Source organism: Trichomycterus rosablanca, chromosome 17 (genome assembly GCF_030014385.1).
Source record: "Trichomycterus rosablanca isolate fTriRos1 chromosome 17, fTriRos1.hap1, whole genome shotgun sequence".
NCBI classification, from domain to species: Eukaryota; Metazoa; Chordata; class Actinopteri; order Siluriformes; family Trichomycteridae; genus Trichomycterus; species Trichomycterus rosablanca.
In genome coordinates, this window is record NC_086004.1 from 18,116,178 (window position 1) to 18,142,157 (window position 25,980).

At 39.8% G+C, this 25,980-nt stretch overlaps 20 non-coding genes across 20 annotated transcripts; all 20 read left to right on the forward strand.

Annotated features, from left to right (window-relative positions):
• Positions 1 to 916: 916 nt before the first annotated feature.
• trnar-ucg (transfer RNA arginine (anticodon UCG)) lies at positions 917 to 989 on the forward strand. Its single transcript has one exon. It is a non-coding gene; the product is annotated as a tRNA-Arg (tRNA).
• A 431-nt stretch (positions 990 to 1,420) lies between these two features.
• Positions 1,421 to 1,493, forward strand: trnar-ucg (transfer RNA arginine (anticodon UCG)). The gene has a single exon. It is a non-coding gene; the product is annotated as a tRNA-Arg (tRNA).
• A 1,499-nt stretch (positions 1,494 to 2,992) lies between these two features.
• Positions 2,993 to 3,065, forward strand: trnar-ucg (transfer RNA arginine (anticodon UCG)). The gene has a single exon. It is a non-coding gene; the product is annotated as a tRNA-Arg (tRNA).
• A 231-nt stretch (positions 3,066 to 3,296) lies between these two features.
• trnar-ucg (transfer RNA arginine (anticodon UCG)) lies at positions 3,297 to 3,369 on the forward strand. Its single transcript has one exon. It is a non-coding gene; the product is annotated as a tRNA-Arg (tRNA).
• A 431-nt stretch (positions 3,370 to 3,800) lies between these two features.
• trnar-ucg (transfer RNA arginine (anticodon UCG)) lies at positions 3,801 to 3,873 on the forward strand. The gene has a single exon. It is a non-coding gene; the product is annotated as a tRNA-Arg (tRNA).
• Positions 3,874 to 11,757: 7,884 nt separating this feature from the next.
• Positions 11,758 to 11,830, forward strand: trnar-ucg (transfer RNA arginine (anticodon UCG)). Its single transcript has one exon. It is a non-coding gene; the product is annotated as a tRNA-Arg (tRNA).
• A 236-nt stretch (positions 11,831 to 12,066) lies between these two features.
• Positions 12,067 to 12,139, forward strand: trnar-ucg (transfer RNA arginine (anticodon UCG)). Its single transcript has one exon. It is a non-coding gene; the product is annotated as a tRNA-Arg (tRNA).
• A 1,832-nt stretch (positions 12,140 to 13,971) lies between these two features.
• Positions 13,972 to 14,044, forward strand: trnar-ucg (transfer RNA arginine (anticodon UCG)). The gene has a single exon. It is a non-coding gene; the product is annotated as a tRNA-Arg (tRNA).
• A 231-nt stretch (positions 14,045 to 14,275) lies between these two features.
• trnar-ucg (transfer RNA arginine (anticodon UCG)) lies at positions 14,276 to 14,348 on the forward strand. The gene has a single exon. It is a non-coding gene; the product is annotated as a tRNA-Arg (tRNA).
• Positions 14,349 to 15,047: 699 nt separating this feature from the next.
• Positions 15,048 to 15,120, forward strand: trnar-ucg (transfer RNA arginine (anticodon UCG)). Its single transcript has one exon. It is a non-coding gene; the product is annotated as a tRNA-Arg (tRNA).
• A 783-nt stretch (positions 15,121 to 15,903) lies between these two features.
• trnar-ucg (transfer RNA arginine (anticodon UCG)) lies at positions 15,904 to 15,976 on the forward strand. Its single transcript has one exon. It is a non-coding gene; the product is annotated as a tRNA-Arg (tRNA).
• A 414-nt stretch (positions 15,977 to 16,390) lies between these two features.
• trnar-ucg (transfer RNA arginine (anticodon UCG)) lies at positions 16,391 to 16,463 on the forward strand. Its single transcript has one exon. It is a non-coding gene; the product is annotated as a tRNA-Arg (tRNA).
• Positions 16,464 to 17,610: 1,147 nt separating this feature from the next.
• On the forward strand, positions 17,611 to 17,683 carry trnar-ucg (transfer RNA arginine (anticodon UCG)). Its single transcript has one exon. It is a non-coding gene; the product is annotated as a tRNA-Arg (tRNA).
• Positions 17,684 to 17,834: 151 nt separating this feature from the next.
• trnar-ucg (transfer RNA arginine (anticodon UCG)) lies at positions 17,835 to 17,907 on the forward strand. Its single transcript has one exon. It is a non-coding gene; the product is annotated as a tRNA-Arg (tRNA).
• Positions 17,908 to 18,138: 231 nt separating this feature from the next.
• On the forward strand, positions 18,139 to 18,211 carry trnar-ucg (transfer RNA arginine (anticodon UCG)). The gene has a single exon. It is a non-coding gene; the product is annotated as a tRNA-Arg (tRNA).
• A 4,211-nt stretch (positions 18,212 to 22,422) lies between these two features.
• On the forward strand, positions 22,423 to 22,495 carry trnar-ucg (transfer RNA arginine (anticodon UCG)). The gene has a single exon. It is a non-coding gene; the product is annotated as a tRNA-Arg (tRNA).
• Positions 22,496 to 23,448: 953 nt separating this feature from the next.
• trnar-ucg (transfer RNA arginine (anticodon UCG)) lies at positions 23,449 to 23,521 on the forward strand. Its single transcript has one exon. It is a non-coding gene; the product is annotated as a tRNA-Arg (tRNA).
• A 425-nt stretch (positions 23,522 to 23,946) lies between these two features.
• trnar-ucg (transfer RNA arginine (anticodon UCG)) lies at positions 23,947 to 24,019 on the forward strand. The gene has a single exon. It is a non-coding gene; the product is annotated as a tRNA-Arg (tRNA).
• A 1,512-nt stretch (positions 24,020 to 25,531) lies between these two features.
• trnar-ucg (transfer RNA arginine (anticodon UCG)) lies at positions 25,532 to 25,604 on the forward strand. The gene has a single exon. It is a non-coding gene; the product is annotated as a tRNA-Arg (tRNA).
• Positions 25,605 to 25,850: 246 nt separating this feature from the next.
• Positions 25,851 to 25,923, forward strand: trnar-ucg (transfer RNA arginine (anticodon UCG)). The gene has a single exon. It is a non-coding gene; the product is annotated as a tRNA-Arg (tRNA).
• The last annotated feature ends 57 nt before the right edge of the window (positions 25,924 to 25,980 follow it).

Genomic DNA, 25,980 nt, shown 5'->3' on the forward strand with positions numbered 1-25,980 from the left:
AACAAGATTTACATTTAACTTTACATTTACATTTACATTTTCAGCATTTAGCAGACGCCTTTTATCCAGAAGATTGCAGGTTCGAGTCCTGCCAGGGTCGTGGTTTTGAATTCTGCCCATGTTTGACAAGTAGTGAACAAGATGAACATAATAAAGTTTCTGAGAACACTGTTTATTCCTCTCAAATAATATACATACATTGATGGATTTCCAACATTCCTAGAGAAAAAAAAAACAATGCAAAACACAAAAAAAGGCAGCCCAAGGCCTCGTGGTCTAATGGATAAGGCGTCTGACTTCGGATCAGAAGATTGCATGTTCGAGTCCTGCCGGGGTTGTGATGTAGAATTTTGTCCATGTTTGACTTGATTGAGGAAGCTAAAGAATGTTTGCCTCAAGTGAAAACAAAAAGTGAAGAAGCTGAACATATCACAGATTCTGAGCCTTACAAGACCTGGTTAGATAAAGATCCTTTCCAATGTATGAGGAAAAATAAGCATTAACTTAAGCTACCAAATATTTCACTTAAATATTATGCAATGATGGATTTACTACATTGACCCACAATCACACTTATATAGTGCTGAGTCCAGGTGTTGTGAATTTTGCCTAACTTGGGCAGTGTCTTGTGGGAAATGTGGTCTTTTTGGGACTACAGGGTGTCACTCTATGGTTCCTGTTGCCTTGTCTTTTAAAGATGGTGAGAGACTCAGATGTACAAACAGGGGAAGTTCATTCCACCACTTGGGTGCTAGTACAGAAATGAGACTTGGTGCCTGTCTTCCTCAAGTTCTGGATGGAGGATCAACATGAGAAAAAATAGTGGCTCATAGGTTGCATGGTACAGACAAGAAAACCAGTAAAGAGAGTGCAGCAGTGGGGTGATGTGACAGTGTTTTGGTTGAGCGTGAACTGAGGCCTTGTGGCCTAATGGATAAGGAGTCTGACTTCGGATCAGAAGATTGCAGGTTCGAGTCCTGCCAGGGTCGTGTCTTTAAACTCCACCCATGTGTGATTTGAAGTGAAGAAACTGAGTATATCAAGGATTATGAGACTTTCAAGACTTGGTTAGGATCCTAGGATGATTAAGATCCTTTCCAATGTATAAAGAAAATTAGGCAGTAACAAACTACCATTGAATAATAATATAATAATAAGGGCAGTTTTGGCCTAGTGGTTAAGGTACTAGACCAGTAATTAGAAGGTTGCGGTTTCAAACCCCACCACTGCCAGGTTGCAACTGTTGGGCCCTTGAGCAAGGCCCTTAACCCTCAATTGCTTAGATTGTATACTGTCACAACTGTAAGTCGCTTTGGGTAAAAGCGTCTGCTAAAATGCCGTGAATGTAATATTCATCACTGTATTCCTGGCAAAAAATTGAATTGGCCACAATCAACACACAAATAAACACACAACCCAGGGCCTTGTGGCCTAATGGATAAGGCGTCTGACTTCGAATCAGAAGGTTGCAGGTTCGAGTCCTACCAGGGTCGTGCTTTTGAACTCTGCTCATGTTTGACGAGTAAAAAAAAACAAGTGAAGATTGTGAGACTTACTATACGTCTTTGTAAAATCACAAGCAGAATCTTTTCCTTGAAGGAATTATGAATTATATCTGACCATCCAAACTCATTTACTTTCAACATACTGTAAAGTGACATTTGTTTCCAACTCTGACAACAATAGCCTTATGCGTATGTGCACCAGTTTAGTACCCAAGTACAGCTAAAAATTGTCAACTGTGTAACTGTAATCACCAAGATCAGGGACCAAAGCAGTACAGAGCATGAAAGTTCAGTGTTCTGCTAACTGAACTATGCTCATGGTTGATTGATGGACAACATGGAATGAGTTTAACTCCAGTTTGCACACCTGAGCAGTTCTAATATTTCAACAGACACTAATCGGTTCACAAAGGGGAGAATTATTATTGGTGATTATTATTAGTGAAGGTGATCAGCCCCTTGTACCCTCCAACAACACTGATCGTAATCTTGGGGTAATTATCATTTTACTTTTAGATGTTTTGTTTAACCCTCCTGTTATGTTCATTTCTCAGGAACAGCAATGATGTTCCCCCAGGTCAGTTTGACCCATAACATAACAGGAGGGTTAAGAAAGCGAAATCTTTCTGCTTGACTTGTTTACTTAACATGTTTCACACACACAGCAGCTAACTTAGTGTCTTAGTCTCAGAATGACAAAGACTCAGCACTACATTGATCCACAATCACACTGATATAGTGCTCAGTCCAGGTGTCATGAATTTTGTCTAACTAGGGCAGTGTCTCATGGGAAATGTAGTCTTTTTAGGACTACAGAGTGTCACTCTATGCCTCCTGTTGCCTGTGGACGCAATGGAAGGCGATCACCCTGTTACAATAATAACTCAATGGTTAATGTACTGGACTACTCATTGTAGGGCAGCACAGTGTTGCCTCACAGCACAATGGTCCTGGGTCTGATTCCCAGATGGAGTGGTCTGGGACCTTTCAGTGTGGAGTTTGCATGTTCTCCCCATGTCTGCATGGGTTTCCTCCAGATGCTCCAGTTTCCTTCCACATGTTCTCCCCATGTCTGCATGGGTTTCCTCCAGATGCTCCAGTTTCCTTCCACAAAAACATGCACAGATCCAATAGACTCACAAGTGCTCAAAGCATTAGTAGCCAAAATGAAAAAGAAAAAAAATGCAGGGGCCTAGTGGCCTAATGGATAAGGTGTCTGACTTCGGATCAGAAGACTGCAGGTTCAGGTCGTGCTTTTGAATTCTGCCCATGTTTGACGAGTGAAAAAAACAAGTGAAGAAGCTAAACATATCAAAGATGCGGAGGCTTTCAAGACTTGGAAAAGGATCATTTACAATAAATGAAGAAAAATGAGCATTAACTTGAGCTACTATAAATAAAATAAACCTACCACTGATTGTTCCCCTCAAATAATATACAATAATGGATTTCCGACATTGCAAAACACAAAAACCAAAGCAAACTGAGGCCTTGTGGCCTAATGGATAAGGCGTCTGACTTCGATTCAGAAGATTGTAGGTTCGAGTCCTGCCAGGGTTGTGTCTTTAAACTCCACCCATGTTTAATTTAAAGTGAAGAAACTGAATATATCAAGGGTTATGAGACTTTCAAGACTTGGTTAGGATCCTAGGATGATTAAGATCCTTTCCAATGTATGAAGAAAAATTAGCAGTAACTTAAACTACAATTGAATAACATTATGCGTCACTGTATTTATAGCGAAAAAAATTAATTAGCCACAATCAACACACAAATAAACACACAACTCAGGGCCCTGTGGCCTAATGGATAAGGTGTCTGACTTCGGATCAGGAGATTGCAGGTTCGAGTCCTGCCGGGGTCGTGTCTTTAAATTCCACCCATGTTTGATTTGAAGTGAAGAAACTGAATATATCAAGGGTTATGAGACTTTCAAGACTTGGTTAGGCTCCTAGGAAGATTAAGATCCTTTCCAATGTATAAAGAAAATTAGGCAGTAACAAACTACCATTGAATAATAATATAATAATAAGGGCAGTTTTGGCCTAGTGGTTAAGGTACTAGACCAGTAATTAGAAGGTTGCGGTTTCAAACCCCACCACTGCCAGGTTGCAACTGTTGGGCCCTTGAGCAAGGCCCTTAACCCTCAATTGCTTAGATTGTATACTGTCACAACTGTAAGTCGCTTTGGGTAAAAGCGTCTGCCAAAATGCCGTGAATGTAATATTCATCACTGTATTCCTGGCAAAAAATTGAATTGGCCACAATCAACACACAAATAAACACACAACCCAGGGCCTTGTGGCCTAATGGATAAGGCATCTGATTTCGAATCAGAAGATTGCAGGTTCGAGTCCTGCCAGGGTCGTGCTTTTGAACTCTGCTCATGTTTGACTTGAGTGAAAAAAACAAGTGAAGATTGTGAGACTTACAAGATCCTTTCCAATGTATAAAGAAAAGTAAGCACTGACATATGCCACCAAATAATATGCAATGATGGATTTACGGGATTCTTCGACAGTATTTCTGAGGATACTAATTGTTTCAGCTTTGCAAGTCAAATTTTTTCATATTCTTCCTTAATCATAGACATCAACGGTCCATGGTCGCCACTGTCTGAGTTTCCTCTTCATGATACACCATTCATTTTTAATAGTAGACAGGTCGTGACTGCAAGCAGGCCGGTTAAGCACACACACTCTGTGAAGCTACATTGTTGGAGCATGTGCAGAATAAGGCATATTAATGCAGAAAAAAACATGGACGAAGAAAACATGTCACCTTGGTGGTACTATACGTCTTTGTAAAATCACAAGCAGAATCTTTTCCTTGAAGGAATTATGAATTATATCTGACCATCCAAACTCATTTACTTTCAACATACTATAAAGTGAAATTTGTTTCCAACTCTACAACAATAGCCTTTTGCATATGTGCACCAGTTTAGGACCCAAGTACAGTAACAGGGTTTTAGATAGAGAAAAGCTAAAAATTGTCAACTGTGTAACTGTAATCACCAAGATCAGGGCTCAAAGCAGTACAGGGGGGTATTCCCGAAAGATCAGGGCTCAAAGCAATACAGGGGGGTATTCCCGAAGGCTGAATTTCTAGCCTTGTCTGTTTTATATGCTCCACCTGAGGATCACACTTTGCAATTAGTTTCTCCAGATGGACCTTATATAGATCATTTACACCCAACTTGAAAGAAAGAGGCAAAAATAGCATGTTATGATCAAACATAGCTTTTTTTTTTTCTAAATATTTCAGATATTTGGTAAGACATTTGTTCTAAGCTGAGCTTTGGATGTGGATGGTCCCTCATCTGATTGGGAACTGCCCATCACATTCTGTTAGAGGACAGTCATACACATTATCATGGTAGATCAAATGAAATGCCATGCTCTATGTTCAACATATACTGTACCTCTGTAGGCCTCCCAGTATCATCCCACTCTGAGGCAGAGGAGATGGTTTCTTTATTGTCCTTCAACAGTGGGGTTTTTTTTGTATTAAAGAACATTATTTATACTCATAAGGATCTAGGGACATTTAGATCACTAACAATTGCAGGAGGCTCAAAACCACCAATCACTGGAGAGATGCTAATAAAAGTGTTCAGACTGTACCAATGCAGTTCTTAATATTCCACAGTTTATGCACTACAAACGAATGATCTACATGTAATAAACATGCCTTGAACATAGACAGTTTTTGTATTTCATTTTTATCTGCTGCTATGTGCATCTGATTCCACTTGGATTACACCTAGATTGAGTAAATTAAAGGGAAAAACGTGTAAAATCGAGACAAATATTACAACTGACATATTAAACATTTGCCAGATTCTTGAATTATGTTTAAAAAAGTTTTTTTATTTAATTCAAACTCACACATTAATTCACATTTTTTTGCCCTTTGCGACGTCTTTTTTACGGACACTGCTGTATTACTGTTATGTCTAAAACGTTTTCATGATCTGCACACGCAAACATTAAAATGAACAGTTCTATTGGTGTAAAATATGACGGACTACTTTTTCTTTCATTCACATCCATGGTGAATCCTTTCATCACCACTCCATTGAGAATGCCTGTTTATAGTTAACCGTGAATGCGCTTCTGCTGGGTTTAATCTACTCAGAATTGAGTAATCTTACCCTGAACCGCTTTTCTGGAACAGAAAACTCCGGCTATGACACGGCGAGATAAGTCAATTTGGAGTTCAGGTTTAAGTTTAAAGTTTGTTAAACCCGCTTTCGGGAATACCCCCCAGAGCATGAAAGTTCAGTGTTCTGCTAACTGAACTATGCTCATGGTTGATTGATAGACAACATGGAATGAGTTTAACTCCAGTTTGCACACTTGAGCAGTTCTAATATTTCAACAGACACTAATCGGTTCACAAAGGGGAGAATTATTATTGGTGATTATTATTAGTGAAGGTGATCAGCCCCTTGTACCCTCCAACAACACTGATCGTAATCTTGGGGTAATTAAGTCAAGTCAAGTCAACTTTATTTATATAGCGCTTTTTACAATATACATTGTCTCAAAGCAACTTTACAAAATCCAGGACCAACAGATACAAAAACCCCTGTTGAGCAAGCCGAGGGCGACTGTGGCAAGGAAAAACTCCCTGAAAATTACAGGAAGAAACCTTGAGAGGAACCAGACTCAACAGGGCCCATCCTTCTTGGGTGGTCTGGAGGATACTTTAAATAAATACACGATTTACACAAATCATACAAACACAGAATTGAATGATCTAAAAGTCATACAGTGGTAATAAATAGATAAATAAACAATTAAATAATAATAGAGTTGTTATCCGCTCTAGTCTTCAATAAAGTCTGTAGTGATTTCTTGTCGTTGCAATTACTCCAGACCCGTCACATCTGACAGGAGCAGCATCGTTGTCCCGGCAGTCTCGACTTTAATCCTTAACCTCGGCGGGTAAACAGGTTTCCATCAGAATGCCCTCGGGGTAAAACAACAGAGAATGTAGTTAATAATGTACAATGCTAGTTGACAAACAGTTTTACAGAGAGTTTTAGACTCCGGCAGCCCTAATTATTACAGCATAACTAAAAGGGAGAGCGAGCAGGTAACAAGGTCATGAAGGCTTTCACAGGACATCAGCGCCCACCTCTCCTACCCAAACCAGAGTGATTGGACAAGAGAGGCAGAACGACAGCGACCCAACATCCCTGATCACCACAAGTTTCTATGACCAAGAACCCCCAAGCTCTGCGCCTTTGTCTATATTAATCAAAAGCCTGAGAAAATAAATATGTTTTCAGTTTAGACTTAAACATTGAGACTGTGTCCGAATACCGAACAGAGGCAGGAAGATTATTCCAGAGTTGTGGAGCTTTGTAAGAAAACGCTCTTCCACCAGCTTTGGTCTTTTTAATTTTAGGAACTATAAGTAACCCTGCATCTTGTGAACGAAGTGGACGTGCTGGGTTGTAGTAATTAATAAGCTCACTCAGATACTGTGGAGCCAGACCATGTAGCGCTTTATAGGTTAGTAAAAGTATTTTGTAATCAATGCGAAATTTAACTGGCAGCCAGTGTAGAGATGATAGAACAGGACTAATATGATCAAATTTTTTAGTTCTAGTTAGCACTCGAGCTGCTGCATTTTGAACTAACTGGAGTTTGTTTAAGGATCTACCAGAGCATCCAGTTAGAAGAGCATTACAATAATCTAACCGAGAAGTTATAAACGCATGGATCAGTTTTTCGGCGTCATTAACAGATAGTATATTTCTTATTTTAGAGATATTACGCAAATGATAGAAAGCAACTCTAGTAATATTATTAATGTGTGTATCAAAGGAGAGATCTGAATCTATTGTGACACCTAAGTTTTTTACATCTGGGCTGGGAGTAACAGAGAACGTGTTTAAGTTTAGCACCAGGTTAGACAACTTGTCTCTTGCAGCTTTAGAGCCAACAAGTAAAACCTCAGTTTTATCTGAATTAAGTAAAAGAAAATTACACGACATCCAGTTTTTTATGTCGTTTACACAATCTTCTATCTTACTGATTGTGTCAGTATCATTTGGTTTGGCTGATATATACAGCTGTGTGTCATCTGCATAGCAGTGAAAGTTTATGCCATGTTTATGAATAATTTCACCTAGTGGAAGCATATAGAGTGTAAATAATAGCGGTCCAAGTACCGACCCCTGTGGAACACCACACTTTACTTTTGTAGTTTCTGAGCATTTATTATTTACATAAACGAATTGAGAGCGGTCAGTCAGATATGATTGAAACCAAGAGAGTGCGAGTCCTTTAACACCTACTGTATTTTCTAGCCTCTCCAGTAAAATGTTATGATCGACCGTATCAAACGCTGCACTAAGATCTAATAGAACAAGAAAAGAGACACATCCATTATCAGAAGACATTAACAACTCGTTAACTACTCTAATTAATGCGGTTTCGGTACTATGGTTGGGTCTAAATCCTGATTGAAATTTTTCATGAATACAATTTTCATTCAAATAAGAACATAACTGTTTGGAAACGACTTTTTCTAATATCTTTGAGACAAAAGGAAGGTTTGAAATTGGCCTATAATTAGATAAAACATGTGGATCAAGATTAGGTTTTTTAATCAGGGGTTTAATAACAGCACTTTTAAACAATTTAGGTACATACCCAAGGCTAAGGGATGCATTGATTAATGTAAGCAGGGGCTCTACAATAGCTGGGAGTAAATCTTTAAGTAAACGAGTTGGAACAGGATCGAGTATACACGATGATGACTTCGATGATTTAATCAACACAGTTAGTTCATTTTGGGAGATTGGATTAAAGGAATTTAGTTGGATTAACTCGTTACTATTATCACCAATGCTGCTCGGAGTGAGTCCATACTTAACATTGGCAAGTGACACACTCTGACTCTGAAGTCGTATTTTTTCTATCTTGTCATTAAAGAATTTTAAAAAATCATCGCTGGTACAGTCGGGCGGTATATGAGATTCAGTTTCATTGACGTTTTTAGTTAATTTGGACACTGTCTCAAAAAGGAATCTAGGATTGTTTTTATTTTTCTCTATTAGGGATGAATAATATACAGATTTAGCTTTTATAAGTGCATGTTTATACTCAGTTAGAGCATCTTTCCAAGCAATCTTATACACCTCCAGTGTAGTGTGACGCCACTTACGTTCTAATTTCCGTGCTGCTTGTTTAAGTGCGCATGTGTGGTCATTGTACCATGGAGCAAGTTTTTTCTCCCTAATCAGTTTAGTTTTAAGTGGGGCTACGTTATCTAAGGTTGTGCGCAGTACGGTCTCTAGGTTTTGAGTTGCCTGATCTAGTTCTTTAGGTTCTGATGCTGATATATTTGGTAATTCTGGTAGGCAGTTTATGAACGCTGCTGCAGTTGCAGATGTAATAGTGCGCTTACATTTAAAACGATTTGGTTGCTGTATATTATTGGACAGGGACACTTCATATATTAGTAGGGAGTGATCAGAGATTAAGTCATTCTGTGGTATAATTTCCAGGTTGTCTATGTTTATACCATAAGTAAGTATTAAATCTAAGGTATGTTTACAGTGGTGAGTGGGTCCTGTTACATTTTGGGTGATGCCTAAAGATTCTAAAATAGAGTCAAACGCAATTTTGAGTGGATTACACTTATCCTCATAATGAATATTAAAGTCACCAACAATTAGAGCTTTCTTAGTTGATAAGACTAATTTAGAAAGAAAATCGGCAAATTCGTTAAGAAATTCTGAGTAAGGACCAGGGGGTCGATAAACAGTAACCAGTTTAAACATACTATTTTTATCAGATGAACATTTATTGGTTATGTCAGAGATAAGAACTTCAAACGAGTTTGTTATGGGAGTTGATTTTACAGTAAGACCTATGTCTTTATCATAAATTGTGGCTATTCCTCCACCACGACCGCTAAGACGTGGCTTATGTTCATAACTGTAACCCGGAGGAGATGCTTCATTTAAACCTAGATACTCATCAGGTCTAGCCCAGGTCTCGGTTAAACACAGGGCACTAAGACAATTATCTGTAATTATTTCATTTACAATTACTGTTTTGCATGCAAGTGACCTGATGTTTAGAAGTCCTAACTTTAGTTTAACTTTACTAGGGTTTTCATGATGCTCATTTAGATTAATTTTAATTAAGTTATTATGACATACTTTTTGATTTTGTTTTGGCTTACACCTGCCACGGTAAACAGACACAGTCTCAATGGTTTGTGACCTAAGGATTCCAGGTGACGTCCGATGGCGACTCGCAGACAGTCGGTTAGGCCTGTTAGTCTGCTGCCTGGTCTTGGCTCTGGATAGTCATTTAACACTATCTGCCGCTACACTAACGCGGTGGTAAAGCCTGTCACCTATGCTGCAAGAAATGCGAGCAGCACCCTCCCACGTGGGGTGGACACCATCCCGCTTCAAAAGACCAGGCCTTCCCTCAAAGGTGGACCAGTTATCTACAAAATCAATGCAGTTTTCTGAGCACCATTTAGACATCCAGCGGTTTAGCGACAACAACCTGCTGTAGGTTTCGCCACTGGGTCGAATCGGTAAGGGGCCAGAGCACACTACTGCCTCAGACATCGACCTAGCTAACTCACACACCTCTTTAACATTACTCTTAGTAACCTCAGACTGCCGTAAACGAACATCATTAGTGCCGACGTGGATAACAATCTTCGAAAATCTACGATTAGCATTAGCCAGCACTTTCAGGTTTGCTCTGATGTCAGGCGCCCTGGCCCCCGGAATACAAGTGACTATGGTTGCTGGTGTCTCTATGGGGGTTGCAATACGCACGTGTCGGAGCTGAGAATCTCCTATAACCAGAGCACTTACATTAACAGGCTTCTCAGCGGGTGGCTCACTGAGTGGGGAAAACCTGTTGGACACGTGCAACTGAGATGGTCGGTGCTTTTCCCTACGACTATGTCGCCGAGACGTCACCCAGTCGCCCCGCTGTGAGGGCTCTAATGCCGGAGTCTGGGGTTCTATACCTGAACTGCTGGCATTCGGGACTGCTACAGCTGAATCTAAGTCCTCACTAGTAGTAGTCTGTTCTAACGCCCGAATGCGCCCTTCTAACACTGAGATCTTCTCCGTTAGACTAACAACTAATCTACACTTATCACATGTAAAGTTATCACTAAACACGGAGAAGGAATAACTGAACATATTACACTCGGAACATGGATACAAAGCTCCTGCTGGGGCCATAGTAACAAAGTAATATACTTAGCTTTACAAGATGAGTTGGAGATGATGTTTATGTTGGATTCACCGGCGCTTCTGCTGGTAGTCACAGAAGAACGGCTTTAATTCCGGATGAAACAGGCGATGATGAGCTGGAATACAAAAACCACCAACCAAAGCAACACAAATGCGCTTCGTTCGGACAAAAGCGGCTGTAATTCTAAAGGAGAACGGTGTTATGCGCTGGTGTACAAAACAAATAAACGCGCTTCCTAAGAACAGAAACGGTTATAACTCCCCACAAAACAGAGGTGTTTTAAGAGCTGAAATACAGAACACAACCAAACACAAACGCGCTTCGTGCGGACCGAAAACGGTTTTAATTCTGGATAATTATGATGTTTATGCGCTGAAGTACAAAAACAAACAAAACCGGCTTCGTTCGGATGCCGGTAGCAGAAGTTTCCTAGTTTCCAACACAGCACGAATTTACGTTAGTAAACACAAGCGCTTTTTTACGATAAACAAAATAAAACTAAATCAACAACACACGGAAGATTAACGTATAAATTATATGTTTAAAACATACGTATATAAAAAGTTATTTAGCTAAAGGCTACAAACAAACAACTAGGCTAGCGTCTCAGCGTCTCAGCGTGCGTACCACCGGAAGTGACGTCACACTAATTATCATTTTACTTTTAGATGTTTTGTTTAACCCTCCTGTTATGTTCATTTCTCAGGAACAGCAATGATGTTGCCGGGTCAATTTGACCCATAACATAACAGGAGGGTTAAGAAAGCGAAATCTTTCTGCTTGACTTGTTTACTTAACACGTTTCACACACACAGCAGCTAACTTAGTGTCTTAGTCTCAGAATGACAAAGACTCAGCACTACATTGATCCACAATCACACTGATATAGTGCTCAGTCCAGGTGTCATGAATTTTGTCTAATCAATCCCCTCATGGAGTTCCAACATTCCTAGAGAAAAAAAAAACTATGCAAAACACAAAAAAAGGCAGCCCAAGGCCTCGTGGCCTAATGGATAAGGTGTCTGACTTCGGATCAGAAGATTGCAGGTTCGAGTCCTGCCGAGGTCATGCTTTTGAATTCTGCCCATGTTTGACGAGTGAAAAAAAACAAGTAAAGAAGCTAAACATATCAAAGATGCGGAGGCTTTCAAGACTTGGAAAAGATCATTTACAATAAATGAAGAAAAATTAGCATTAACTTGAGCTACTATAAATAAAATAAACCTACTACTGATTGTTCCCCTCAAATAATATACAATAATGGATTTCCGACATTGCAAAACACAAAAACCAAAGCAAACTGAGGCCTTGTGGCCTAATGGATAAGGCGTCTGACTTCGATTCAGAAGATTGTAGGTTCGAGTCCTGCCAGGGTCATGTCTTTAAACTCCACCCATGTTTAATTTAAAGTGAAGAAACTGAATATATCAAGGGTTATGAGACTTTCAAGACTTGGTTAGGATCCTAGGATGATTAAGATCCTTTCCAATGTATGAAGAAAAATTAGCAGTAACTTACACTACAATTGAATAATATTATGCGTCACTTTATTTCTTGCGAAAAAAATGAATTAGCCACAATCAACACACAAATAAACACACAACTCAGGGCCTCGTGGCCTAATGGATAAGGCGTCTGACTTCAGATGAGGAGATTACAGGTTCGAATCCTGCCAGAGTCGTGTCTTTAAACTCCACCCATGTTTGATTTGAAGTGAAGAAACTAAATATATCAAGGGTTATGAGACTTTCAAGACTTGTTTAGGCTCCTAGGATGATTAAGATCCTTTCCAATGTATAAAGAAAATTAGGCAGTAACTTAAACTACCATTGAATAATAATAAGGGCGGTTTTGGCTTAGTGGTTAAGGTACTAGGGTTCAAGGTTCAAAGCTTTATTGTCATATGTACAGTAGGAAACGTGTTTCCCTGTACAATGAAATTCTTATTTTGCTGTCCACACATGATGTAACAAGGTACAAATAGGTAATAATAATATAAAGTCAAATTAAGAAATAAAAGTTATGTACATTGTGCAAGAAAGAGCAGATATATTGCAATCGGTTATGAATAAAAGTATGTACATTGTGCAAAAAAAAGAGCAGATATATTGCAATCAGACAGTATAGTTACATGTGCAAAATGTAAGACAGTAGTGTAAACATACATGTGCAGATGTATGTGGACCTGTAAACAGTCATATGTAAGACAGTAGTGTAAACATAAATGTATGTAGACCTGTAAACAGTCATATGTGTTATAGTGCAAGTATTGTGTGCAAGTGTGATAGTGTCAATGAATAATCAGCTCAGCTGTTTAAGAGTCTGATTGCTGTGGGAAAGAAAGAGATCTTTAGTCTTGTTGTCCTGCATTTCACACTTCTGTATCTCCGGCCTGAGGGTAGAAGTGTGAATAGTCCATGTTGGGGGTGGGTGGGGTCTTTGATGATGGACGCAGTTCTCCTGTGGACTCTGTGATGGTAGATGCTCTGGAGAGAGGGTTGTGCCGTCCTGGTGATTTTCGTTGCAGTCTTTATCACTCTCTCCAGGCGTTTGCGATCCTTCACAGTAGAACTGCCGTACCACACGGTGATGCAATTGGTCAGGATGGACTCAATGATGCAGCGGTAGAAGTTGCTGAGTATTTTGGGTGACATGCCAAATTTCCTCAGCCTCCTCAAGAAATACAGCCGCTGCTGAGCCCTCTTTAACACCTGTGTGGTGTTTAGTGTCCAAGTGAGGTCATCACTGATGTGGACCCCTAGGTATTTAAAACTGTTCACCCTCTCCACCTCAAGGTCCCGGATAAACAGTGGCTGATGAGGTCTCCTCTCCCTCCTCATGTCCACTATCATCTCCTTGGTCTTGTCTATGTTGAGTGTAAGGTTATTGTCCAAACACCAGGTAACCAGACTGTTCACCTCACTCCTGTAGGCTGCCTCCTCTCCTCCAGTGATACGACCTATCACAGCAGTGTCGTCAGCAAACTTCAGGATGATAATTACTAGACCAGTAATTAGAAGGTTGCCATTTCAAACCCCACCGCTGCCAGGTTGCCACTGTTGGGCCCTTGAGCAAGGCCCTTAACCATCAAAATGAGCATTAACTTGAGCTACTATAAAGAAAATAAACCTACCACTGATTGTTCCCCTCAAATAATATACAACAATGGATTTCCGACATTGCAAAACACAAAAACCAAGGTAAGCTGAGGCCTTGTGGCCTAACGGATAAGGCGTCTGACTTCGGATCAGAAGATTGCAGGTTCGAGTCCTGCCAGGGTCGTGTCTTTAAACTTCACCCATGTTTGAGTTGAAGTGAAGAAACTGAATATATCAAGGATTATGAGACTTTCAACACTTGGTTAAGATCCTAGGATGATTAAGATCCTTTCCAATGTATGAAGAAAAATTAGCAGTAACTTAAACTACAATTAAATAATATTATGCGTCACTGTATTCCTTGCGAAAAAAATGAATTAGCCACAATCAACACACAAATAAACACACAACTCAGGGCCTCGTGGCCTAATGGATAAGGCGTCTGACTTCGGACCAGAAGATTGCAGGTTCAAGTCCTGCCGGGGTCATGCTTTTGAATTCTGCCCATGTTTGACTTGAGTGAAAAAAACAAGTGAAGAGGCTAAACATATCAAAAATTCGGAGGCTTACAAGACTTGGAAAAGATCATTTACAATGTATGAAGAAAAATTAGCATTAACTTCAGCTACTATTACATAAAATCAACCTACCACTGATTATTCCCCTCAAATAATATACAACAATGGATTTCTGACATTCCTTACAAGACTTGAAAGAAAATTAGCATTAACTTGAGCTACTATTAAATAAAATCAACTTACCACTTATTATTCCATTCAAATAATATACAACAATGGATTTCCAACATTCCTATTCATGTTTTGCATAGATAAATGCTTGAAAAGATCTTTAACTTTTTAAATTACTAAAACTTAAATAAGATGCTACAGAAGGTTAGTAAGTGCATGCTAGCCTGAGTGCTTAGTAAAGAGGTGGGTCTTTAATTGTCTTTTAAAGATGATGAGAGACTCAGATGTACAAACAGGGGAAGTTCATTCCACCACTTGGGTGCGAGTACAGAAATGAGCCTTGGTGCCTGTCTTCCTCAAGTTCTGGGTGGAGGATCAACATGAGCAAAACTAGTGACTCAAAGGTCGCATGGTACAGACTGGAAAGCCAGTAAGGAGAACGCAGCAGAGAGGTGATGTGGCAGTGTTTCGGTTAGTTAAAAGCTGTTAACAAGCAGAGGCCTTGTGGCCTAATGGATAAGGCGTCTGACTTCGGATCAGAAGATTGCAGGTTCAAGTCCTGCCAGGGTCGAGGTTTTGAATTCTGCCCATGTTTGACAAGTAAAAAACAAGTGAACAAGATTTACATTTAACTTTACATTTACATTTACATTTTCAGCATTTAGCAGACACCTTTTATCCAGAAGATTGCAGGTTCGAGTCCTGCCAGGGTCGTGGTTTTGAATTCTGCCCATGTTTGACAAGTAGTGAACAAGATGAACATAATAAAGTTTCTGAGAACACTGTTTATTCCTCTCAAATAATATACATACATTGATGGATTTCCAACATTCCTAGAGAAAAAAAAAACAATGCAAAACACAAAAAAAGGCAGCCCAAGGCCTCGTGGTCTAATGGATAAGGCGTCTGACTTCGGATCAGAAGATTGCATGTTCGAGTCCTGCCGGGGTTGTGATGTAGAATTTTGTCCATGTTTGACTTGATTGAGGAAGCTAAATAATGTTTGCCTCAAGTGAAAACAAAAAGTGAAGAAGCTGAACATATCACAGATTCTGAGCCTAACAAGACCTGGTTAGATAAAGATCCTTTCCAATGTATGAGGAAAAATAAGCATTAACTTAAGCTACCAAATATGATGGTGAGAGACTCAGATGTACAAACATGGGAAGTTCATTCCACCACTTGGGTGCTAGTACAGAAATGAGACTTGGTGCCTGTCTTCCTCAAGTTCTGGATGGAGGATCAACATGAGAAAAAATAGTGGCTCATAGGTTGCATGGTACAGACAAGAAAACCAGTAAAGAGAGTGCAGCAGTGGAGTGATGTGACAGTGTTTTGGTTAAGTGTGAACTGAGGCCTTGTGGCCTAATGGATAAGGCGTCTGACTTCGGATCAGAAGATTGCAGGTTCGAGTCCTGCCGGGGTCGTGTCTTTAAATTCCACCCATGTTTGATTTGAAGTGAAGAAACTGAATATATCAAGGGTTATAAGACTTGGTTAGGCTCCTAGGATGATTAAGATCCTTTCCAATGTATAAAGAAAATTAGGCAGTAACAAACTACCATTGAATAATAATAAGGGCTGATTTGGCCTAGTGGGTAAGGTACTAGACCAGTAATAAGAAGGTTGCAGTTTCAAACCCCACCACTGCCAGGTTGCAACTGTTGGGCCCTTGAGCAAGGCCCTTAACCCTCAATTGCTTAGATTGTATACTGTCACAACTGTAAGTCGCTTTGGGTAAAAGCGTCTGCTAAAATGCCGTGAATGTAATATTCAGCACTGTATTCCTGGCAAAAAATTGAATTGGCCACAATCAACACACAAATAAACACACAACCCAGGGCCTTGTGGCCTAATGGATAAGGCGTCTGACTTCGAATCAGAAGGATGCAGGTTCGAGTCCTACCAGGGTCGTGCTTTTGAACTCTGCTCATGTTTGACGAGTGAAAAAAAACAAGTGAAGATTGTGAGACTTACTATACGTCTTTGTAAAATCACAAGCAGAATCTTTTCCTTGAAGGAATTATGAATTTTATCTGACCATCCAAACTCATTTACTTTCAACATACTGTAAAGTGACATTTGTTTCCAACTCTGACAACAATAGCCTTATGCGTATGTGCACCAGTTTAGTACCCAAGTACAGCTAAAAATTGTCAACTGTGTAACTGTAATCACCAAGATCAGGGCTCAAAGCAGTACAGAGCATGAAAGTTCAGTGTTCTGCTAACTGAACTATGTTCATGGTTGATTGATGGACAACATGGAATGAGTTTAACTCCAGTTTGCACACCTGAGCAGTTCTAATATTTCAACAGACACTAATCGGTTCACAAAGGGGAGAATTATTATTAGTGATTATTATTAGTGAAGGTGATCAGCCCCTTGTACCCTCCAACAACACTGATCGTAATCTTGGGGTAATTATCATTTAACTTTTAGATGTTTTGTTTAACCCTCCTGTTATGTTCATTTCTCAGGAACAGCAATGATGTTCCCCCGGGTCAGTTTGACCCATAACATAACAGGAGGGTTAAGAAAGCGAAATCTTTCTGCTTGACTTGTTTACTTAACACGTTTCATACACACAGCAGCTAACTTAGTGTCTTAGTCTCAGAATGACAAAGACTCAGCACTACATTGATCCACAATCACACTGATATAGTGCTCAGTCCAGGTGTCATGAATTTTGTCTAACTAGGGCAGTGTCTCATGGGAAATGTAGTCTTTTTAGGACTACAGAGTGTCACTCTATGCCTCCTGTTGCCTGTGGACGCAATGGAAGGCGATCACCCTGTTACAATAATAACTCAATGGTTAATGTACTGGACTACTCATTGTAGGGCAGCACAGTGTTGCCTCACAGCACAATGGTCCTGGGTCTGATTCCCAGATGGAGTGGTCTGGGACCTTTCAGTGTGGAGTTTGCATGTTCTCCCCATGTCTGCATGGGTTTCCTCCAGATGCTCCAGTTTCCTTCCACAAAAACATGCACAGATCCAATAGACTCACAAGTGCTCAAAGCATTAGTAGCCAAAATGAAAAAGAAAAAAAATGCAGGGGCCTCGTGGCCTAATGGATAAGGTGTCTGACTTCGGATCAGAAGACTGCAGGTTCGAGTCCTGCCGAGGTCGTGCTTTTGAATTCTGCCCATGTTTGACGAGTGAAAAAAACAAGTGCTTGAGCTACTATAAATAAAATAAACCTACCACTGATTGTTCCCCTCAAATAATATAAAATAATGGATTTCCGACATTGCAAAACACAAAAACCAAAGCAAACTGAGACCTTGTGGCCTAATGGATAAGGCGTCTGACTTCGATTCAGAAGATTGTAGGTTCGAGTCCTGCCAGGGTCGTGTCTTTAAACTCCACCCATGTTTAATTTAAAGTGAAGAAACTGAATATATCAAGGGTTATGAGACTTTCAAGACTTGGTTAGGATCCTAGGATGATTAAGATCCTTTCCAATGTATGAAGAAAAATTAGCAGTAACTTAAACTACAATTGAATAACATTATGCGTCACTGTATTTATTGCGAAAAAAATGAATTAGCCACAATCAACACACAAATAAACACACAACTCAGGGCCTTGTAGTCTAATGGATAAGGTGTCTGACTTCGGATCAGAAGATTGCAGGTTCGAGTCCTGCCAGGGTCGTGTCTTTAAATTCCACCCATGTTTGATTTGAAGTGAAGAAACTGAATATATCAAGGGTTATGAGACTTTCAAGACTTGGTTAAGCTCCTTTCCAATGTATAAAGAAAATTAGGCAGTAACAAACTACCATTGAATAATAATATAATAATAAGGGCAGTTTTGGCTTTTTACTTTCAACATACTGTAAAGTGACATTTGTTTCCAACTCTGACAACAATAGCCTTATGCGTATGTGCACCAGTTTAGGACCCAAGTACAGCAAAAAATTGTCAACTGTGTAACTGTAATCACCAAGATCAGGGATCAAAGCAGTACAAGTCAAGTCAAGTCAAGTCAACTTTATTTATATAGCGCTTTTTACAATAGACATTGTCTCAAAGCAACTTTACAAAATCCAGGACCAACAGATACAAAAACCCCTGTTGAGCAAGCCGAGGGCGACTGTGGCAAGGAAAAACTCCCTGAAAATTACAGGAAGAAACCTTGAGAGGAACCAGACTCAGCAGGGCCCATCCTTCATGGGTGGCCTGGAGGATACTTTAAATAAATACACGATTTACACAAATCATACAAACACAGAATTAAATGATCTAAAAGTCATAACTGGTGATAAATAGATAAATAAACAATTAAATAATAATAGAGTTGTTATCCGCTCTAGTCTTCAATAAAGTCTGTAGTGATTTCTTGTCGTTGCAATTACTCCAGACCCGTCACATCTGACAGGAGAAGCATCGTTGTCCCGGCAGTCTCGACTTCAATCCTTAACCTCGGCGGGTAAACAGGTTTCCATCAGAATGCCCTCGGGGTAAAACAACAGAGAATGTAGTTAATAATGCACAATGCTAGTTGACAAACAGTTTTACAGAGAGTTTTAGACTCCGGCAGCCCTAATTATTACAGCATAACTAAAAGGGAGAGCGAGCAGGTAACTAGGTCATGAAGGCTTTCACAGGACATCAGCGCCCATCTCCCCACCGTCACCAAACCTGAGTGATCGGACAAGAGAGGCAGAACGACAGCAACCCAACATCCCTGATCACCACAAGTTTCTATGACCAAGAACCCCCAAGCTCTGCGCCTTTGTCTATTCTAATCAAAAGCCTGAGAAAATAAATATGTTTTCAGTCTAGACTTAAACATTGAGACTGTGTCCGAATCCCGAATAGAGGCAGGAAGATTATTCCAGAGTTGTGGAGCTTTGTAAGAAAATGCTCTTCCACCAGCCGTGGTCTTTTTAATTTTAGGAACTATAAGTAACCCTGCATCTTGTGAACGAAGTGGACGCGCTGGGCTGTAGTGATTAATAAGTTCACTCAGATACTGTGGAGCCAGACTATGTAGCGCTTTATAAGTTAGTAAAAGTATTTTGTAATCAATGCGAAATTTAACTGGCAGCCAGTGTAGAGATGATAGAACAGGAGTAATATGGTCAAATTTTTTAGTTCTAGTTAGCACTCGAGCTGCTGCATTTTGAACTAACTGGAGTTTGTTTAAGGATCTACCAGAGCATCCAGTTAGAAGAGCATTACAATAATCTAACCGAGAAGTTATAAACGCATGGATCAGTTTTTCGGCGTCATTAACAGATAGTATATTTCTTATTTTAGAAATGTTACGCAAATGATAGAAAGCAACTCTAGTAATATTATTAACGTGTGTATCAAATGAGAGATCTGAATCTATTGTGACACCTAAGTTTTTTACATCTGGGCTGGGAGTAACAGAGAACGTGTTTAAGTTTAGCACCAGGTTAGACAACTTGTCTCTTGCAGCTTTAGAGCCAACAAGTAAAACCTCAGTTTTATCTGAATTAAGTAAAAGAAAATTACACGACATCCAGTTTTTTATGTCGTTTACACAATCTTCTATCTTACTGATTGTGTCAGTATCATTTGGTTTGGCTGATATATACAGCTGTGTGTCATCTGCATAGCAGTGAAAGTTTATGCCATGTTTATGAATAATTTCACCTAGTGGAAGCATATAGAGTGTAAATAATAGCGGTCCCAGTACCGACCCCTGTGGAACACCATACTTTACTTTTGTAGTTTCCGAGCATTTATTATTTACATAAACGAATTGAGAGCGGTCAGTCAGATATGATTTAAACCAAGAGAGTGCGAGTCCTTTAACACCTACTGTATTTTCTAGCCTCTCCAGTAAAATGTTATTATCGACCGTATCAAACGCTGCGCTAAGATCTAATAGAACAAGAAAAGAGACACATCCATTATCAGAAGACATTAACAACTCGTTAACTACTCTAATTAATGCGGTTTCGGTACTATGATTGGGTCTAAATCCTGATTGAAATTTTTCATGAATACAATTTTCATTCAAATAAGAACATAACTGTTTGGAAACGACTTTTTCTAATATCTTAGAGACAAAAGGAAGGTTTGAAATTGGCCTATAATTAGCTAGTACATGTGGATCAAGATTAGGTTTTTTAATCAGGGGTTTAATAACAGCACTTTTAAACAATTTAGGTACATATCCAAGGCTAAGGGATGCATTGATTAATGTAAGCAGGGGCTCTACAATAGCTGGGAGTAAATCTTTAAGTAAACGTACAGAGCATGAAAGTTCAGTGTTCTGCTAACTGAACTATGCTCATGGTTGATTGATGGACAACATGGAATGAGTTTAACTACAGTTTGCACACCTGAGCAGTTCTAATATTTCAACAGACACTAATCGGTTCACAAAGGGGAGAATTATTACTAGTGATTATTATTAGTGAAGGTGATCAGCCCCTTGTACCCTCCAACAACACTGATCATAATCTTGGGGTAATTATCATTTTACTTTTAGATGTTTTGTTTAACCCTCCTGTTATGTTTATTTCTCAGGAACAGCAATGATGTTCCCGGGTCAGTTTGACCCATAACATAACAGGAGGGTTAAGAAAGCGAAATCTTTCTGCTTGACTTGTTTACTTAACACGTTTCACACACACAGCAGCTAACTTAGTGTCTTAGTCTCAGAATGACAAAGACTCAGCACTACATTGATCCACAATCACACTGATATAGTGCTCAGTCCAGGTGTCATGAATTTTGTCTAACTAGGGCAGTGTCTCATGGGAACTGTAGTCTTTTTAGGACTTCAGTGTGTCACTCTATGCCTCCTGTTGCCTGTGGACGCAATGGAAGGCGATCACCCTGTTACAATAATAACTCAATGGTTAATGTACTGGACTACTCATTGTAGGGCAGCACAGTGTTGCCTCACAGCACAATGGTCCTGGGTCTGATTCCCAGATGGAGTGGTCTGGGACCTTTCAGTGTGGAGTTTGCATGTTCTTCCCATGTCTGCATGGGTTTCCTCCAGATGCTCCAGTTTCCTTCCACAAAAACATGCACAGATCCAATAGACTCACAAGTGCTCAAAGCATTATTAGCCAAAATTAACACACAAAAATGCAAACAAAAGAAAAAAATGCAGGGGCCTAATGGATAAGGTGTCTGACTTCGGATCAGAAGATTGCAGGTTCGAGTCCTGCCGGGGTCGAGGTTTTGAATTCTGCCCATGTTTGACTTGAGTGAAAAAAACAAGTGAAGAGGCTAAACATATAAAAAATGCAGAGGCTTACAACACTTGGAAAAGATCATTTACAATGTATGAAGAAAAATTAGCATTAACTTCAGCTACTATTACATAAAATCAACCTACCACTGATTATTCCCCTCAAATAATATACATCAATGGATTTCTGACATTCCTAACAAGACTTGAAAGAAAATTAGCATTAACATGAGCTACTATAAAATAAAATCAACCTACCACTGATTATTCCATTCAAATAATATACAACAATGGATTTCCAACATTCCTATTCATGTTTTGCATAGATAAATGCTTGAAAAGATCTTTAACTTTTTAAATTACTAAAATTTAAATAAGATGCTACAGAAGGTTAGTAAGTGCATGCTAGCCTGAGTGCTTAGTAAAGAGGTGTGTCTTTAATTGTCTTTTAAAGATGATGAGAGACTCAGATGTACAAACAGGGGAAGTTCATTCCACCACTTGGGTGCGAGTACAGAAATGAGCCTTGGTGTCTTCCTCAAGTTCTGGGTGGAGGATCAACATGAGCAAAACTAGTGACTCAAAGGTCGCATGGTACAGACTGGAAAGCCAGTAAGGAGAACGCAGCAGAGAGGTGATGTGGCAGTGTTTCGGTTAGTTAAAAGCTGTTAACAAGCAGAGGCCTTGTGGCCTTATGGATAAGGCGTCTGACTTCGGATCAGAAGATTGCAGGTTCAAGTCCTGCCAGGGTCGAGGTTTTGAATTCTGCCCATGTTTGACAAGTAAAAAACAAGTGAACAAGATTTACATTTAACTTTACATTTACATTTTCAGCATTTAGCAGACGCCTTTTATCCAGAAGATTGCAGGTTCGAGTCCTGCCTGGGTCGTGGTTTTGAATTCTGCCCATGTTTGACAAGTAGTGAACAAGATGAACATAATAAAGTTTCTGAGAACACTGTTTATTCCTCTCAAATAATATACATACATTGATGGATTTCCAACATTCCTAGAGAAAAAAAAAACAATGCAAAACACAAAAAAAGGCAGCCCAAGGCCTCGTGGTCTAATGGATAAGGCGTCTGACTTCGGATCAGAAGATTGCATGTTCGAGTCCTGCCGGGGTTGTGATGTAGAATTTTGTCCATGTTTGACTTGATTGAGGAAGCTAAATAATGTTTGCCTCAAGTGAAAACAAAAAGTGAAGAAGCTGAACATATCACAGATTCTGAGCCTTACAAGACCTGGTTAGATAAAGATCCTTTCCAATGTATGAGGAAAAATAAGCATTAACTTAAGCTACCAAATATTTCCCTTAAATATTATGCAATGATGGATTTACTACATTGACCCACAATCACACTGATATAGTGCTGAGTCCAGGTGTCGTGAACTTTGCCTAACTTGGGCAGTGTCTTGTGGGAAATGTGGTCTTTTTGGGACTACAGGGTGTCACTCTATGCTTCCTGTTGCCTTGTCTTTTAAAGATGGTGAGAGACTCAGATGTACAAACAGGGGAGGTTCATTCCACCACTTGGGTGCTAGTACAGAAATGAGACTTGGTGCCTGTCTTCCTCAAGTTCTGGATGGAGGATCAACATGAGAAAAAATAGTGGCTCTTAGGTTGCATGGTACAGACTGGAAAGCCAGTAAAGAGAGTGCAGCAGTGGAGTGATGTGACAGTGTTTTGGTTGAGCGTGAACTGAGGCCTTGTGGCCTAATGGATAAGGCGTCTGACTTCGGATCAGAAGATTGCAGGTTCGAGTCCTGCCAGGGTCGTGTCTTTAAACTCCACCCATGTTTTATTTGAAGTGAAGAAACTGAATTTATCAAGGGTTATGAGACTTTCAAGACTTGGTTAGGCTCCTAGGATGATTAAGATCCTTTCCAATGTATAAAGAAAATTAGGCAGTAACTTAAACTACCATTGAATAATAATAAGGGCGGTTTTGGCTTAGTGGTTAAGGTACTAGACCAGTAATTAGAAGGTTGCCATTTCAAACCCCACCGCTGCCAGGTTGCCACTGTTGGGCCCTTGAGCAAGGCCCTTAACCCTCAATTGCTTAGATTGTATACTGTCACAACTGTAAGTCGCTTTGGGTAAAAGCGTCTGCTAAAATGCCGTGAATGTAATATTCATCACTGTATTCCAGGCAAAAAAATTAACTGGCCACAATCAACACACAAATAAACACACAACCCAGGGCCTTGTGGCCTAATGGATAAGGCGTCTGACTTCGAATCAGAAGATTGCAGGTTCGAGTCCTGCCAGGGTCGTGCTTTTGAACTCTGCTCATGTTTGACTTGAGTGAAAAAAACAAGTGAAGATTGAAGATCCTTTCCAATGTATAAAGAAAAGTAAGCGCTGACTTAAGCCACCAAATAATATGCAGTGATGGATTTACGGGATTCTTCGACAGTATTTCTGAGGATACTAATTGTTTCAGCTTTGCAAGTCAAATTTTTTCATATTCTTCCTTAATCATAGACATCAACGGTCCATGGTCGCCACTGTCTAAGTTTCCTCTTCATGATACACCATTCATTTTTAATAGTAGACAGGTCGTGACTGCAAGCAGGCCGGTTAAGCACACACACTCTGTGAAGATACATTGTTGGAGCATGTGCAGAAGTAGACACAGTCATGCAGAAAAAAACATGGACAAAGAAAACGTCAACTTAGTGGTACTATACGTCTTTGTAAAATCACAAGCAGAATCTTTTCCTTGAAGGAATTATGAATTATATCTGACCATCCAAACTCATTTACTTTCAACATACTGTAAAGTGACATTTGTTTCCAACTCTGACAACAATAGCCTTATGCGTATGTGCACCAGTTTAGTACCCAAGTACAGCTAAAAATTGTCAACTGTGTAACTGTAATCACCAAGATCAGGGATCAAAGCAGTACAGAGCATGAAAGTTCAGTGTTCTGCTAACTGAACTATGCTCATGGTTGATTGATGGACAACATGGAATGAGTTTAACTCCAGTTTGCACACCTGAGCAGTTCTAATATTTCAACAGACACTAATCGGTTCACAAAGGGGAGAATTATTATTGGTGATTATTATTAGTGAAGGTGATCAGCCCCTTGTACCCTCCAACAACACTGATCGTAATCTTGGGGTAATTATCATTTTACTTTTAGATGTTTTGTTTAACCCTCCTGTTATGTTCATTTCTCAGGAACAGCAATGATGTTCCCGGGTCAGTTTGACCCATAACATAACAGGAGGGTTAAGAAAGCGAAATCTTTCTGCTTGACTTGTTTACTTAACACGTTTCATACACACAGCAGCTAACTTAGTGTCTTAGTCTCAGAATGACAAAGACTCAGCACTACATTGATCCACAATCACACTGATATAGTGCTCAGTCCAGGTGTCATGAATTTTGTCTAACTAGGGCAGTGTCTCATGGGAAATGTAGTCTTTTTAGGACTTCAGTGTGTCACTCTATGCCTCCTGTTGCCTGTGGACGCAATGGAAGGCGATCACCCTGTTACAATAATAACTCAATGGTTAATGTACTGGACTACTCATTGTAGGGCAGCACAGTGTTGCCTCACAGCACAATGGTCCTGGGTCTGATTCCCAGATGGAGTGGTCTGGGACCTTTCAGTGTGGAGTTTGCATGTTCTTCCCATGTCTGCATGGGTTTCCTCCAGGTGCTCCAGTTTCCTTCCACAAAAACATGCACAGATCCAATAGACTCACAAGTGCTCAAAGCATTATTAGCCAAAATTAACTTACAAAAATGCAAACAAAAGAAAAAAAATGCAGGGGCCTCGTGGCCTAATGGACAAGGTGTCTGACTTCGGATCAGAAGATTGCAGGTTCGAGTCCTGCCGAGGTCGTGCTTTTGAATTCTGCCCATGTTTGACGAGTGAAAAAAAACAAGTGAAGAAGCTAAACATATCAAAGATCCGGAGGCTTTCAAGACTTGAAAAAGATCATTTACAATAAATGAAGATGATGAGCAAAAAATGAGCATTAACTTGAGCTACTATAAATAAAATCAATCTACCACTGATTATTCCGCTCAAATAATATACAACAATGGATTTCCGACATTGCAAAACACAAAAACCAAGGTAAGCTGAGGCCTTGTGGCCTAACGGATAAGGCGTCTGACTTCGGATCAGAAGATTGCAGGTTCGAGTCCTGCCAGGGTCGTGTCTTTAAACTTCACCCATGTTTGATTTGAAGTGAAGAAACTGAATATATCAAGGA